Source organism: Cavia porcellus, unplaced genomic scaffold (genome assembly GCF_034190915.1).
Source record: "Cavia porcellus strain 051 isolate PalLab524CR breed Dunkin Hartley unplaced genomic scaffold, mCavPor4.1 scaffold_15, whole genome shotgun sequence".
In the NCBI taxonomy this organism is placed as follows: Eukaryota; Metazoa; Chordata; class Mammalia; order Rodentia; family Caviidae; genus Cavia; species Cavia porcellus.
In genome coordinates this window covers 50,688,160-50,701,541 of record NW_026947498.1, presented here as the reverse complement: position 1 = coordinate 50,701,541, position 13,382 = coordinate 50,688,160, and the positions used below count along the sequence as shown (strand labels likewise).

The 13,382-nt window shown below is 34.2% G+C and overlaps 1 pseudogene; it reads right to left on the bottom strand.

The window, feature by feature from the left end:
- The window catches only part of LOC100725838 (chromobox protein homolog 3-like), a 127,392-nt pseudogene that overhangs the window by 100,043 nt on the left and 13,967 nt on the right, over positions 1 to 13,382 (bottom strand).

The following is a 13,382-nucleotide window of genomic DNA, read 5'->3' as shown; positions in this document are numbered from 1 at the left end:
TCTTTATAGTTCTTGTTCCAATGTGTTTTCAGATGATTCTGCCTCAATCTCAGTTCATATCAGTAGCCACAGGCTGTTGATTTTTCTTAACACTGATGTTGTTTCCTCTGCTCACTGGATATGATAAACTTCTATTATAAAGTTACTACTTTTCCCTTCGTAGTTAAAAAGTGCTATTTGGGGAAAATTTTATAATTTGATGATCATATTTTTTACTACATTGGTTCTGGTTAGTAAAATATTTCCCATTTTTGAATTATTCATTAATTCATTTATGCTGATACCAAGATTTATTTTTTTATTCAAAATTAAATGTAATTACTGATAATTTTTGTTGCAGCATTTGTCTCAATTCATGAGTACTTTAAACTGATATGTTACATTGGGTGTCTACATCATGCTGCTAACCATGTAGGTGTTTTCTGGCAATCAAGTATACTGACTTTATCTTGTTTGTTCTGTATATTAGTATTCAGATCAATAGTTTCTACACAGAGGCCTGATTTATTTAATTAACTATTTAAAAGGAAATGATAGATCACATTTGTCAAGGTACTTGTAGTAAGAATATGATGAACTCACACCTACTATCAAAATACAGACATGTGTTACTAAATTTTTTTTCCCTTGTCACATTTATTCCATTTGTGTGGCCCCATTCTTCAAAAGTAAGCAACTTTGTTCCTATTATTTTCAATATGTTTACATATTGAAAGAAAATGTACTCTTTTGGAGGGTGGAGAAATTCCTGTGTCTCTTTTCCTGAAACATTTTATGAGCAAAAATATGGAATGTAGATATTCTCTGTATATGCTTAAATGCCTTTACTAAATTTATGGTTTGAAAATATTACTTTTCACAATTGTCTTAAATATTTGTTAACATTATCTATTGCTGAGCAGGTAATTTTCTACTGGTAAGCAGAATATATATATATATATATATTGCATCTCTATAATTATACTGCATCTCTGTCTATCTCTCTCTCTCTGTCTCTCTTTATATATATATATATATATATATATATATATATATATATATGAGAGAGACGGGGTTTCATTATGTAGGTTAACCTTGGGTTCACTATTATCCCAGGTTGTTCTCAAACTCTCAGTGATCTTTTAGCTTCAGCCTCCTGAGTGCAGGGACTACAGGCATCCACCACCATGCCTGGCCTAAGCACATATTTTAATATTGATAAGGTTTAATTTATCTTTCTTATTAGATGGATATTGTTTACTATGTTTTGAAATACGTTTTTCTACCATCATGCATTAGGTTTTTCACTGCTGGGAAAAACACCCGACACTTGAATTTACAAGAAGAGAGGCTTTATTTGTCTTGCACTTTCAAAGGTTTCAGTTCCTGGTTGACTGGTTCCAGTGCAGAAACAGCATGGCTGAATATGACCAGCAGAGTGGCTCATTTCATAGTATCCAAGAAACAGAGTGTAGAACAACCCAAGAGACAGTGGCCAGGGACCAGGTATTGTCTCTAACATCAGGCACACAGGATCCACCCACTCACGTCCAGAGCTGTGATTTAACAATCTTCTAGGCCCACCTCCTCCCATCAAGATTAAAATCAAAGTTGACACTCACACTTCAGACCTTGAAGATACTCAACAAAGTTTGTTCACAAAGCTTTGCTGTTTTAGATTTTGTTTTATCTGTAACATCAAAGTTAATTATTGTGACTCAAGTGAGCTAAATATTGAGGCTAAGTTTTTACGTGTAAATATTCTCATCCTCTGTTTCTGTCACAAAATACTTCTAGCAAAATATTTTTTGTTTATTTACATGAGGCAAATTCTCTGACTCTCTGCTGACACCAAACTCAGTGTCTGTCAGACACTTCCTTGGAGAAGGGGTTTAGTGTTGAAGCTCATAAACAGGAGTGGATTTTGTGGTGACAGATTTCTTCCTGAAGGTATTCAAGAGCTCACCAAGAATCAGCTCATTAGAATACTATGTGAGCATAATTTCATTAAATTAATGATTATTAGTAATTTATTCCATATCCATCTCTGTCCTATATCTGCATACCAGCATTATGTCGCTGAAGTTTGGCTAAAGTTTCTGAAGCTCTAACTGCAAACATCACCACGCTGACATGGATTCAAGTATATTTGTAAAGTATTATTTATAATGACTGCAGAAATGGTGCTTTCATCCCTATCGAGTACAGCATTACAAGGGCTCTTGTGAGGCGTTTATAAAGAATCAAACCATTCTTTATTCTTAGGTTATGTATCTTTTTATCATCTTCCAGTTTTAGAATTGCTTCTTTCTGGTTCCTTGTTATTTTTAAGAGGCTTTTTCTTTCACGTTCATAAGCCCTAAATCTCTCTTCAAGTTTCAGAAGGTTGTCTTTAGTTTCTGTCAAGGCATTTTGCCAATATTCAATGGAGTTTTTAGTTTCCTGATATTCTCTTTGGATCTGTTTCATGTATTCTAAGTTATGCTTAAATTCTTCTTCAGATGCTTCTCTTTCTTTTCTGATTTCCTCAGTTATTCCATCTGTGTTCTCTTGGGCGGGGCTTGTCATTTCTTTAATTAATCTCTTTATATCTTGCCTCACTTGGATCAGGAGTACATCTTTAAATTCCTCTATGAGATCATGTAAGTACTTTTTAATTTTGGCTGATGCTGTGTCGAGTAGAGGATGGTTACTGTGTTTGTTCTCTTCAGTGTTTAGTTCTCTTGGGTTTATTTTCTCCTGTTGAACAGCTGGAGATTTTTTTTATTTTTATCTCTTGTCATGTTTCTGGTTTCTTTCAGACTGTCCTGAAGTTCTCTGGCCCTCTCCGAATTGCTTAGGGCCTTTCAGAAGCGTGCTGGCTTGAGTTTTTGCTGTCCTCCCCAATTTGCTGTTATCTGGGGTAGGCTGGGATGCAGGGGCGGTACAGTCTAGTCTCTAGCCTCTGTGTCAGTTAGTTCATAAATTAGGCTGTACTTTCTGGTTGTCACTGAGTTGTGACTATTTTGTATCCGCTTATTGGGCCCCAAGCAGAGGCTTGGTTTAGCCCCAGTAGCTCCTGCCAGTTCTCTTTGAATCAGAAGCAGCTGAGTAATGTCACTATGGCACAGGATTCTGCCCAAGTCCCAGCCGTTCTCTTCCAAACCTCTCTGTGACAGGAGCACCAGAATAGCAGAACTGCCCAAAACTAAGATGGCTCCCACTAAGTTCTCTGTGTGGAGCTGAAGCCAGCAAGTAATCAGGCTCTGCCAGGACTCAAGATGTCTTCCACCAGCCCTCCCTACAAGGGGACCTGGTGATGTCACCAAGCTGCGGTTTCTGCCGCCAGGCTAATATGTCTGCACCAGACTCTGTGTTATTGATTTCCCCGTGGTGGCGGGCCAGCTGTTCTCTGGCCAAACCCAGCAGCCGCGGGGTTCTCTGTACTCACCAGAGTCCGGTGCAAGTCCTCATTCCGGGACCGCCGCACACCAAACTGTCCACTTTTCCCACACTCCCGGCACAGCGCTGACCGATCAGATATCTGTGCACCGTTTAGATTTGAAACGCCAGAGCTTTGTACATCTGCTCTGGTGCAGCGGTGCAGAACTGGCTGCTACTTGGAGTCCCGGTCTGGGTCTCAGTTTCCCGCAGTCCCCAAAAGCAACTCAGCTTTTCGTGCTGGGTCCACGAGTCAGTTTGTTGATTTAAGGGCACGGGATTTGCAGCCTCCCTAAGAATAAAGAATGTGAGTGAGGAAGCAGGAACATCCAAAAATGAAATAGAAAAAATATTCACAGATATATTAAAGCAAAATTTCCCATGCATAGCAAAAAGAAATGATATCCAGATAAAAGAAGCATACAGAACGCCAGCTACCTACAACCAAAACAGATCTACACCTAGGCATATAATAATCGAGATCCCAGAAATCCACCAAAAAAACAGAATATTAAAAGCAGCCAGAGAAAAGATGCAGGTTACCTATAACGGGAAATCTATCAAAATAACAGCAGACTTATCAACACAAACTCTTAAGTCAAGAAGGTAGTGGGGAGAAATATCCCAAGTCCTGAAGGAAAAAAATATGCAACCGAAGTTCATATATCCGTCAAAACTCTCTCTAAAAATTAATGAAGAAATAAGATACTTTCAAGACAAGGAGGAACTGTGGGAGTTCGTGGCCACCAATCCAACCCTACAGAGAGCGCTGAAGGACATTACAGAGAAAGAGAGGAAGAGATATCAGGATTCCAGCTACAGTGGCAGAGAGGCCTCAGTGAACAGGGCAGACAATGGAATGAGGGAATAAGGTGGACAAATTATAGCAGAAAAGTGGAGTAGCAGACATGAGGCAGAGACGGTAAGCTAGTCTTTAGTAGAGACAGCTCTGAAACTATATTTAAAAAAAAAAGCAGAGGTCATTGCTAATGGTGTATAACAATTTAAAAGACACAGTAGTCCTAGTGCCATATTTAGATTGAATTAAATTTGTTCTGGTCTGTCCACTCATGTCAGATTTGAGGACACAGACCTCTAGAACCAAAAATAGCAGGTTATACCATGGTAACTATCCTTACTTTCCTATTGACTTAGGCTGAAATCCTGTATTACTTACATTGTCTTACTATGACTGATCTTAATTGTATCTGAATCATAAGACTATTGGTTGGCCTTGACTGATCCTATTTGAAATCGGTAGGCATGTTAGAATCAACCCTAAAAGTAGAGGAAACTACTCTGAGCATGACAAGATGTAAAGGATATCCATACTGGTATGAATCAGTAACAGCTCTCAAATACTACAATGCAGTCAAAGATAAGTTTTTATAAAAATAGGTGATAGTATGTTTAACTATAATAAGCCAGTGTTGTGGACAAATCTATTGAAAATAACAAGAGAAAACATAGTAGCTATGGAAGATCATTTATATTATAGTTTTATAAGTCTTATCCATTGCATGTTTTTCTAGGAAATTGTTTCGCTGTCTTGTTATGACTTGGTTTTCCCTATAATACAGAGAGGATAGGAACAAATACTCTGAGGAAGAGACCTGAAAAACCCGAGGCTTATTTTGTAGCATTATAATATAAATTCTAGCAATCTATTGTTTGCTGATTAGAATGACATTGGACTGGTTTCTTCAGCTCAACTTCAGCATATGCAGAGATGGGGACGGCTATCACAAAGAGAATGAGAGATGCGATAGTAGTTGCTATTGTCTTCCCTAATTTGGAACTTGAGGACCTAAAAAGACTTCATCATCCTGTAATGATTTGATTAGTTCTATAATATGCAATAAGTATATAAAGTGGGTGAAGTGAGGGACAACTATTTGTAAGAAGCTAGAGACAGTTAGATAAGGAAGATCTCCAGTGGACTTGCTTTGAAATCTGTATTTCTTTAAATTGTTTTTTATTTTTTATTTTTTTTTAAATGTTCTGTTCTGTTTTGATATGGTTAACCTTACCCTCTTAGAGATGTAAAACAAATAGGTGGGACTGATAATCATATTACGGAGCTTTTGTTCGATCATAGAGCAGAATGGTTTGTAGGGTCACTTTTTTGAATGTCATTCTAAATACTTTAATTCTATAACCTGAACAGCCATTTCGAAGATGACAATTTGTAACTTATCAACCGGCAATTTCTTACCTTTTGTTTGTCTGTAATTTAGTATTATTTCTACCCTTTTTAAAAAATCTCCATGTATTTTTTTGTTCGTTTCCTTTTCTTTAAATAAAAAAAAAAAAGAATCAAACCAGAAGATCCAACATGTATTTCTTATTCTATCACAATATATAGTCTTTTTTTGTTAAATTAAGAGTAACATTTGTTAATTTTTAAATTTAACCATTGTCTTTTATTAATTATGCAATTATTTTTCTTGCTGAGTTTCTGTAGCACCTTATTTAAAAAAATCAAATGATTATGTAGGATGAAGTTTCTAATTTGTACCCTAATTTATTCTTTACTTCTCATACCAATTCAGTACTAAGCCTTTAGTGATTGTAGAAAGGTATGAGGTTAAATGTTATAAATCCTTCAACATTTTTCCTCCAATTCCACCACAGATTTCTCTGCTCTAAATCTTTTGAATTTACATCTATATTTTAAGGTCTATTTAGCAACTCACACATTTTTGAAACTTCTAAAATTATTAAGTGATTGCTTTGACTCTACAATCTGATTGCTATTCACTTTTCTAAAAATATTATGCATTCTAATTTTTGACCATACTGCAGTTTTCCATTTATTTTAACATATTTAATTTGATTTTCCTTAACCATTGTTGATATTTTTAAATTACTTCAATGTTCTTGCCTGCCACAGTCAACCTGCTTTATCTCAGTATTGTTTCCTCTGACCATTTTCCCATATTAGCAATATCATTTTCCAAGTTACTGTTCTTAATACTTTTAAAAGATATGCTAGATTTTGCATATTCTCCAAATTTTTTTGTCTAGTCACAAAAATTTACTTATAGTTCAGATTCATCTATACAAATTTTCTTTCTAAATTTTCTTAGGTAGATCTAAGTTAGCCCTTAATTTAGAGGTGAATTAAATCTTCTCATTAGTCTTGACTTTCTAGCAAGAAGACTGATTATTCAGAATGTATAGTGACATTTCTTTATTTCTGCTCCGGGGAACACGTCTCCAGATTAGTTTGACCTGTATAATCTCCACTTAATTCAAAGATCTTTAGTGATTTTTTTCCCCAGGTCTAGCATACTACTGACAATTAAACTTAGTAAGGATCCAAAGCCTTAAAGGGATGTTAGTTAAGATTTTGGAATTCAGCCTCCTACAGTTTCTTCTTTAAATCTATGTTTCTCAAGTTGTTACTGCCAAAGTAGGCTTACACTCCAAGTTCTGTTCTCTTGCTCATGAAAATTCCAAGTCCCATTTGGATTCAGTCTCCTTGATATCCATTTTCATTAAGCTCTCAGGAGGTAAATCAAGGTAATCCTAAATTTTACCTTGCATGATTTCTCTTGAAAAGAGACGAAAACTCTGTGCTATTTAAAATTTCTGAAACTTGTGATTCTGATATCTTTTCTGGTATTCTAATTTACTAAAGGAATTGTAGTTCCATATGAGTTATCATGTTCATGTCAGAACAATTATGCTACCTTATGTACTATTTATTTTTGGAAACTGGATATAATTTAGTGTGAAAAAATACACTGTTTTACAGAAAAAATTTACCTTTGTAATAAAAATCTATCTATAACATCTTCAAAATTAGAGTGTCTTTTATTCTAGCTCTGTTAATTAATCAAAACTGAAAGCTGTAACATTTCTCTCTGTAACTCCTTTCCTATCTTGTAGCTTAACTGATACCAATTCTCAAGTGTCACTCTCTTTTAAGGGATTCTTTAATAACTTTTGAGATATTTTTAAATAGCACAAAACAAAGCAGTATCAGAAAAATCCAAAATAATTTTGAGTTTATTTTAATGTTTGTATTTTCAAATCATATAGTTTCTGTATTTCACCAAAAAAAAAAAAAAAAAAAAAAAAACCTCTTGTTATAGTTAAATCGTTTGTGGCAAGATAAATTTCAAAAGCTTATCATGAAATGAATGATTCTTTATGCAATTAAATTCTTATTTAACTTGTAAAATATTTTCATCAATATGGAACAGGTTAAAAAATGAACATTGGTAGGAAGGAGAAATCAAATTTGATGTGGTATTATTCTTTATTCTTCTACTATTTTAAAAATTACTTTCAATGAAGTTTCTCATTGAAAATGCTCATGAGTAAGAGAAACTACTAAAATTTTTTATGATCTTTTTGTAATCCTTCCATAGTCAGTGATATAGGACAGATATCCAACCTTGTTCAAATAAGAACATCTTAAGTTGTTTTATATTTTATTTACTACTAATATAACCCTGTGATTTAGAGTTTATTTAAAAATCTGTTTCATTTAGAAACATCTGCCATCTCTTAGAGAATTAGAAAGTTAGGCACCATAGGAATACAAATGTAAGCAAAAGTAGTCCACTATTAAATGTCATATCTCTCATGTATTATCATTCATTAAGAAATTTGCTTTTAAACTGAGCTCCTCCCAGAGCACTGGATTTATCCTCATGGGCCACACTCTCAGATTTTTGTTTGTTGCTTTTATCTTTTGTTTCCTTTCTTTTCCTGCATTCTTAGAACTTTGTTGCTGTTGTTTCATTTTGATATGTTCTTCGGTTTATTGACAAAGGATCCCACCATATATAATGTCTAATCAAATATATTGTAAGTATTTATATTTAAAAATTTTGAAAGAGAAGATAGTTCCAAGAGGGTAATCACAAGGATAAGTCTCTTTGCATTGGTGCTTTGCAAATGATTAAGAATGATAGAGGTAGATGAAAAGAAAATCAGGCTGGATTTACATCTAATTTTTAGAAAGTATGTACAGGAGACCCTGACTAATCTTGGATCACAGAACCAACTCCCGTCCATTAAGAATCTAAATTGAGAAGAGGGCAGAACAAAATGCTATGCCCACATGCACACACCTGTATACTGGCTCAAGCAAACAGGACTCTGAGAAGATTTGTTCAATACAGAAAACAACAACAACAGTAATGCTGCCCATTGCATCTACACACAACTGGAGTGCTGTGCATGGAACACTCAGTATCCTACAAACAAATGTTGGTGGCCTTTCATAGGATGTGGTGAGCAGGAGCTCCTTGTGGGGGACTGCAGCCAGCAGGAAGAGTGATTCCACAACCTCGCACTGGCCAGGCAGCAAATCTGGAAACTTTGCAGCCGCAAAACTGCAAAAGTGAAAGACTGCTTAAGGCGAAAGTTGCAGAGCACCATGGTCTCTGGTGAACAGTGGTGCTGTTCGCACCAGGTTGTGGAATGACAGTGGCATAGTTTGCTCCTCACGATCAGGTTCATACTGCTCAGCCCCTCCAACCAAGAGAGAGGAAAGCCTGGCTACTACTCCAGCTGGCAGCAAACCTTTGCACCATCCTTGTGGTGCTGATTTTAGAAGCATGCAGAATGCAAAAGTTTTGTGGTTGGGATGGAGATTTAGCTCAGTGGCATAAGTGCTTGCCTTGCAAATGCATGGTCATGAGTTTGACCTCCAGTACCAATTAAAACAAAACAAAACAAAAAAAGAGTTTGGAAGTTTAAAAGGCTTCCACTTCAATTGCAGAATGCCTGAGAGTCCAGGCCGTATGCCCCTGAATGGACAATTTGGGAAGATGTGACTGTGAAGCTAAAAGTGTAGTGGACCCCAGAAGTTTGAAACAGAAGAATGTGTATCATCTAAGGAAAAATGCAAAGAGAGAGCAAGACAGAAATCAGGAGATAATCCATATAGAATGAAAAAATATGCTTGTAGAAAAGTTTCTAAGTATGTGGAAGCAGCTCATTATAAAGGCAAGAAAATATTACAAAACATCAATTAACTATGATAAAAAAAGAAACTGCCCACACAATATCACTGTCAAAATGTCAGATGTCCAGAAAAAAGACAAAATCTTTAAAGTGGTCTGAGAAAATTTTAAAAATGATTTATAATGTAAACTTATTAGGATTACAGCATATTCTTAACATAAACTTTAAAGACCTCTAAGAGAGCTTGTAGTATTTCAAACTCTAAATGAAAACAGCATCCAACCTAGCCTGTGTAGCCTGTAAAATTTTCTTTCAAATTGATTGAGAACGGAAATTGCTAGAAAATAATATCTTAAGACATATAAAAACAACTAATTAGCACTCAAAAAAAGGTCCAAGATATTCTTACCAGATACCACAAAGCCCAAAATTCAAGGAATTAATTGTCAAGCAAAGTGAATAATTAAACAGAAAAGGAAAAACAACAAAAGATAGACCAGAAACTTCAAATGCACTGATAATTTTACTTATTAATATGAGAAGTTGCTTTATTTATAGAAACACATTGTTAAAAATACAAAAGATGGATCTTTAAAATGAAAAATTGGCAAATGATTTATCATATCTGTTGATATCATTGATATTTTAGTATATATTATTTGTAAAGAAATATATGAAGAAAGGAGAGAGAGAAGAAGAAGAGGAAGAAGAAGAAGAGGAAGAAGAAGAGGAAGAAGAGGAAGAGGAAGAAGAAGAAGAAGAAGAAGAAGAAGAAGAAGAAGAAGAGAGCAAGAAGAAGAAGAAGAAGAAGAAGAAGAAGAAGAAGAAGAAGAAGAAGAAGAAGATGAGGAAGAGGAAGAGGAAGAAGAAAGAAGAAGAAGAAGAAGAAGAAGAAGAAGAAGAAGAAGAAGAAGAAGAAGAAGAAGAAGAAGAAGAAAGTTCCCATGTAGTTGATAGTCTGTTATTTACAGTTCAGCTTCACACTTGCTTGCTATTTATTTACTCAGTACCAGCCAGAATTAATCAGAGTCATGAATGTACACATGTTGGGAGCCATCGAACTGGAAACTGAACACTCACACAGGGCTGCTGCATGGCTGGGGCAAGATAAGATAAAGGCTGAGGACACCTGGCTCCCAGCTCCAAAGAACTAAATAAAGACTGTAGCCACAGGCATTTCAGCCCTGTAGTGGAATGACACCTGGAGGTCTCCTCCTAAAATACTTCTCCTCATTAATGTAATTTGTTACTTGCAAAATCCTTCAACCACTCCCAAGGTCTGTTCAGTTTCCTGTGTTGTTGAAAAAATTAACAAATACAGGCTGCCCAGAGGCATTCCCTGTCTTAGCCACCAGATACTATTATCAATTTCCCCAATATATATTTCATGTAATGACCATATTCAATTTCTTAACATGAGTATTCATAATTAATGCATGATTAGTGTTCAGTAAATGATAGGATTTTGATCATTCCTTTGCAAAACAAAATATGTAGAAGGTATCAAAATTCCTGTTCTGTAACTGAAAGCTTAAGAACCAGGAATACTAAGTAATTTATTCAGAATCTCTGAGGTATTCATTAACAAAATTAAAGCAAATAATCCAAATTTGTCTGAAATAAAATTGATTTAATCTGTACATAAATTACCTCCCTCAGTAATAAAAATCGCCTTGTTTGCTTTCACAGATTTTTTATTAGAGATCAAATTACAGATATACATCAAAACAGCCTTTTATACTTGCATTTACAATTAACTATATGTAACAACTTAATAGAATAAGGAGCATTCAAATAACAGCAGAAAATATATCAAAATGTCACCTTAATTAACTTTGAAATATTTAATAATCATGACTAGAATTGTACTATTAAATATTTATGGTTTTAAAATATCTAGTACTAAGACAAAAGGCAACAGTAAGTAACAACTGAGTATTTTTGAAAATTTGTTTGGATCACCCAAACTGTACAGTATGTGGTAGCAATGCAAATATTTCTGAACTATAAGCTTTAAATAATCAGCAAGAGGTTTAGGAAATATACACATAACTAAGCAATAAATAATTTTGAAGTTAGAGACTAAATAGTCATTTTTCATAAACACAGAGATTTAAAAAAGAATAAGAACAACTCACCTTGAATGAGAAAAATTTTGTGGATTATGACAATAGAAACAGATGAGGGAAATATTAAGTAGTGAAAGGCAGTTGATCCACTAAGTTTGGAAATAATTACTGTGTATGGAAAGGTATTTCTTAGTATAGTTTTTACAAGGTTTTTCAGATGGATATTCAATAGTTAACTTTTATATTATCAAATCATTAAATTGCTGAATAGACACATTGACAGTAAAATAAAAACTCACCTGCAGCAACTCATTATATAAAATAGTTAAATAATATGTGATAAGGTTCTAAAGAAAATTTATTACCAAAGTAATTTTAAATATAGCTTTTATAAGATACAAGACAGAAGTGGCTGGAATTGATATAACAGTCAAAAATCCGGAAATTAGAGCACTTCAAAGTAAAAGTATCATATCAGGTAAAGTTTTCTTCTGTCTCAGAAAGACTCTGTATTCTCAAAAAATTATCAAATAAGTTGTGCATAGAAACAGACTTTTATTTGAAGAAATATCATAAAATCATGTGGGGCAGAGGATTTAGATAGGCCATGCAAGTTCTTGACTAGTAAGTGCAAGGCAGTGAGTTCGATCCCCAGTACCCCCCCCCCCAAAAAAAATCTTGTGTCAGTAGCCACATAAGTTTGATAACATTCTATTTTAATTAATGCAGCTTTCTTTATGAGGAAAGTATTTTAATTAGAAGCTTTCGAGTTATAGATAATTGGAAGGACCTTAAATCTGTCAAAATTATGTGATAAATTGCTAATAGTGTGTATCAGAGCTCAGACTTCCTGAGACTGGGATAATAGCTCTTAGCATTACACAATAGTGTTCTTTTTATGAAGTTCTGATAATTTGACAGATAGGATAGTATAAAAAGACCTGTGACAAATTTGCCAGAATTTTCTTTGGCTATAAGGCTTTTATAGTAGTGTGACATTATGCCTTTCAATAGAACAAAATAAGAAGCTGAATACACAATGTATTCAACTCTAGAAATATATTGTAATCTTTTCTGATTATCTGTCTTAGACACATCAATTGTTTTCTTCAATTCTGTACATTTGAACCACATTTTTTTTCTAATTAAATAACCTGAATATGAATTATTGACAATTATTTTAAAGTGTATTACTAATAGATTGAACTTCAAACATGAAAACACATTTTAAATTGTAATTATGTAACAAGGAAACATTCTTTTGCCTAATTTATTGAAAAATTGTGTGATGAAAAGAGGATGCCTTTTTGCATAGTGAATTGTGAATTGCGTGTGAGATGACAGATAGCTGTTTTGCTTGCTTAGTTTTTTTTTTTTTTTTCCTTTTTCCATTTTGTCCTCTCCACTAAGACTGTACACTTTTGTGGATCCTGGCACAACTTATGCAAACAGTTTTCTAGAGTAGGAATTTGCTTTTTGACCTTTAGCTCTTCTCACCCATGCTGTGAGACACAGGTCTTGTTTTGGAGGTTTAAGATTACATTTTGGAGTCAAAACTATATTTATCAGAAGTACAATAGTAGATAAAGAATTCATTTCACAGGAGACAAATTCACTTCCTGTTACAGGTAATTAAAAGTTAGTGATATTTGACCTGTCAAAAATATCACATCATGACAGACAAATCTTTTCCTAAACCTGTTGCAATATAAGATTTATTTTCTTTTATAATTTACGTTACTTTATATTTTACTTCCCCTTGATCTCTTATTTTGTTATTTTGGTTTTATTTGTTTGGTTAAAGGCCTAGATAATGGTCATCATACCAATAAAACTTTGGAAGTTTTCTATACTTTGTATTTTCACAATTAAAAGACAGAAGAAAATTAAAATCTAATTGTAAATAGATTTTCAAAGTATGAAAAACTGTGTTCCCACACAATCTTACTTTCTCCTTCCTTACTCTGTACATGATGACTGCATTTTAAT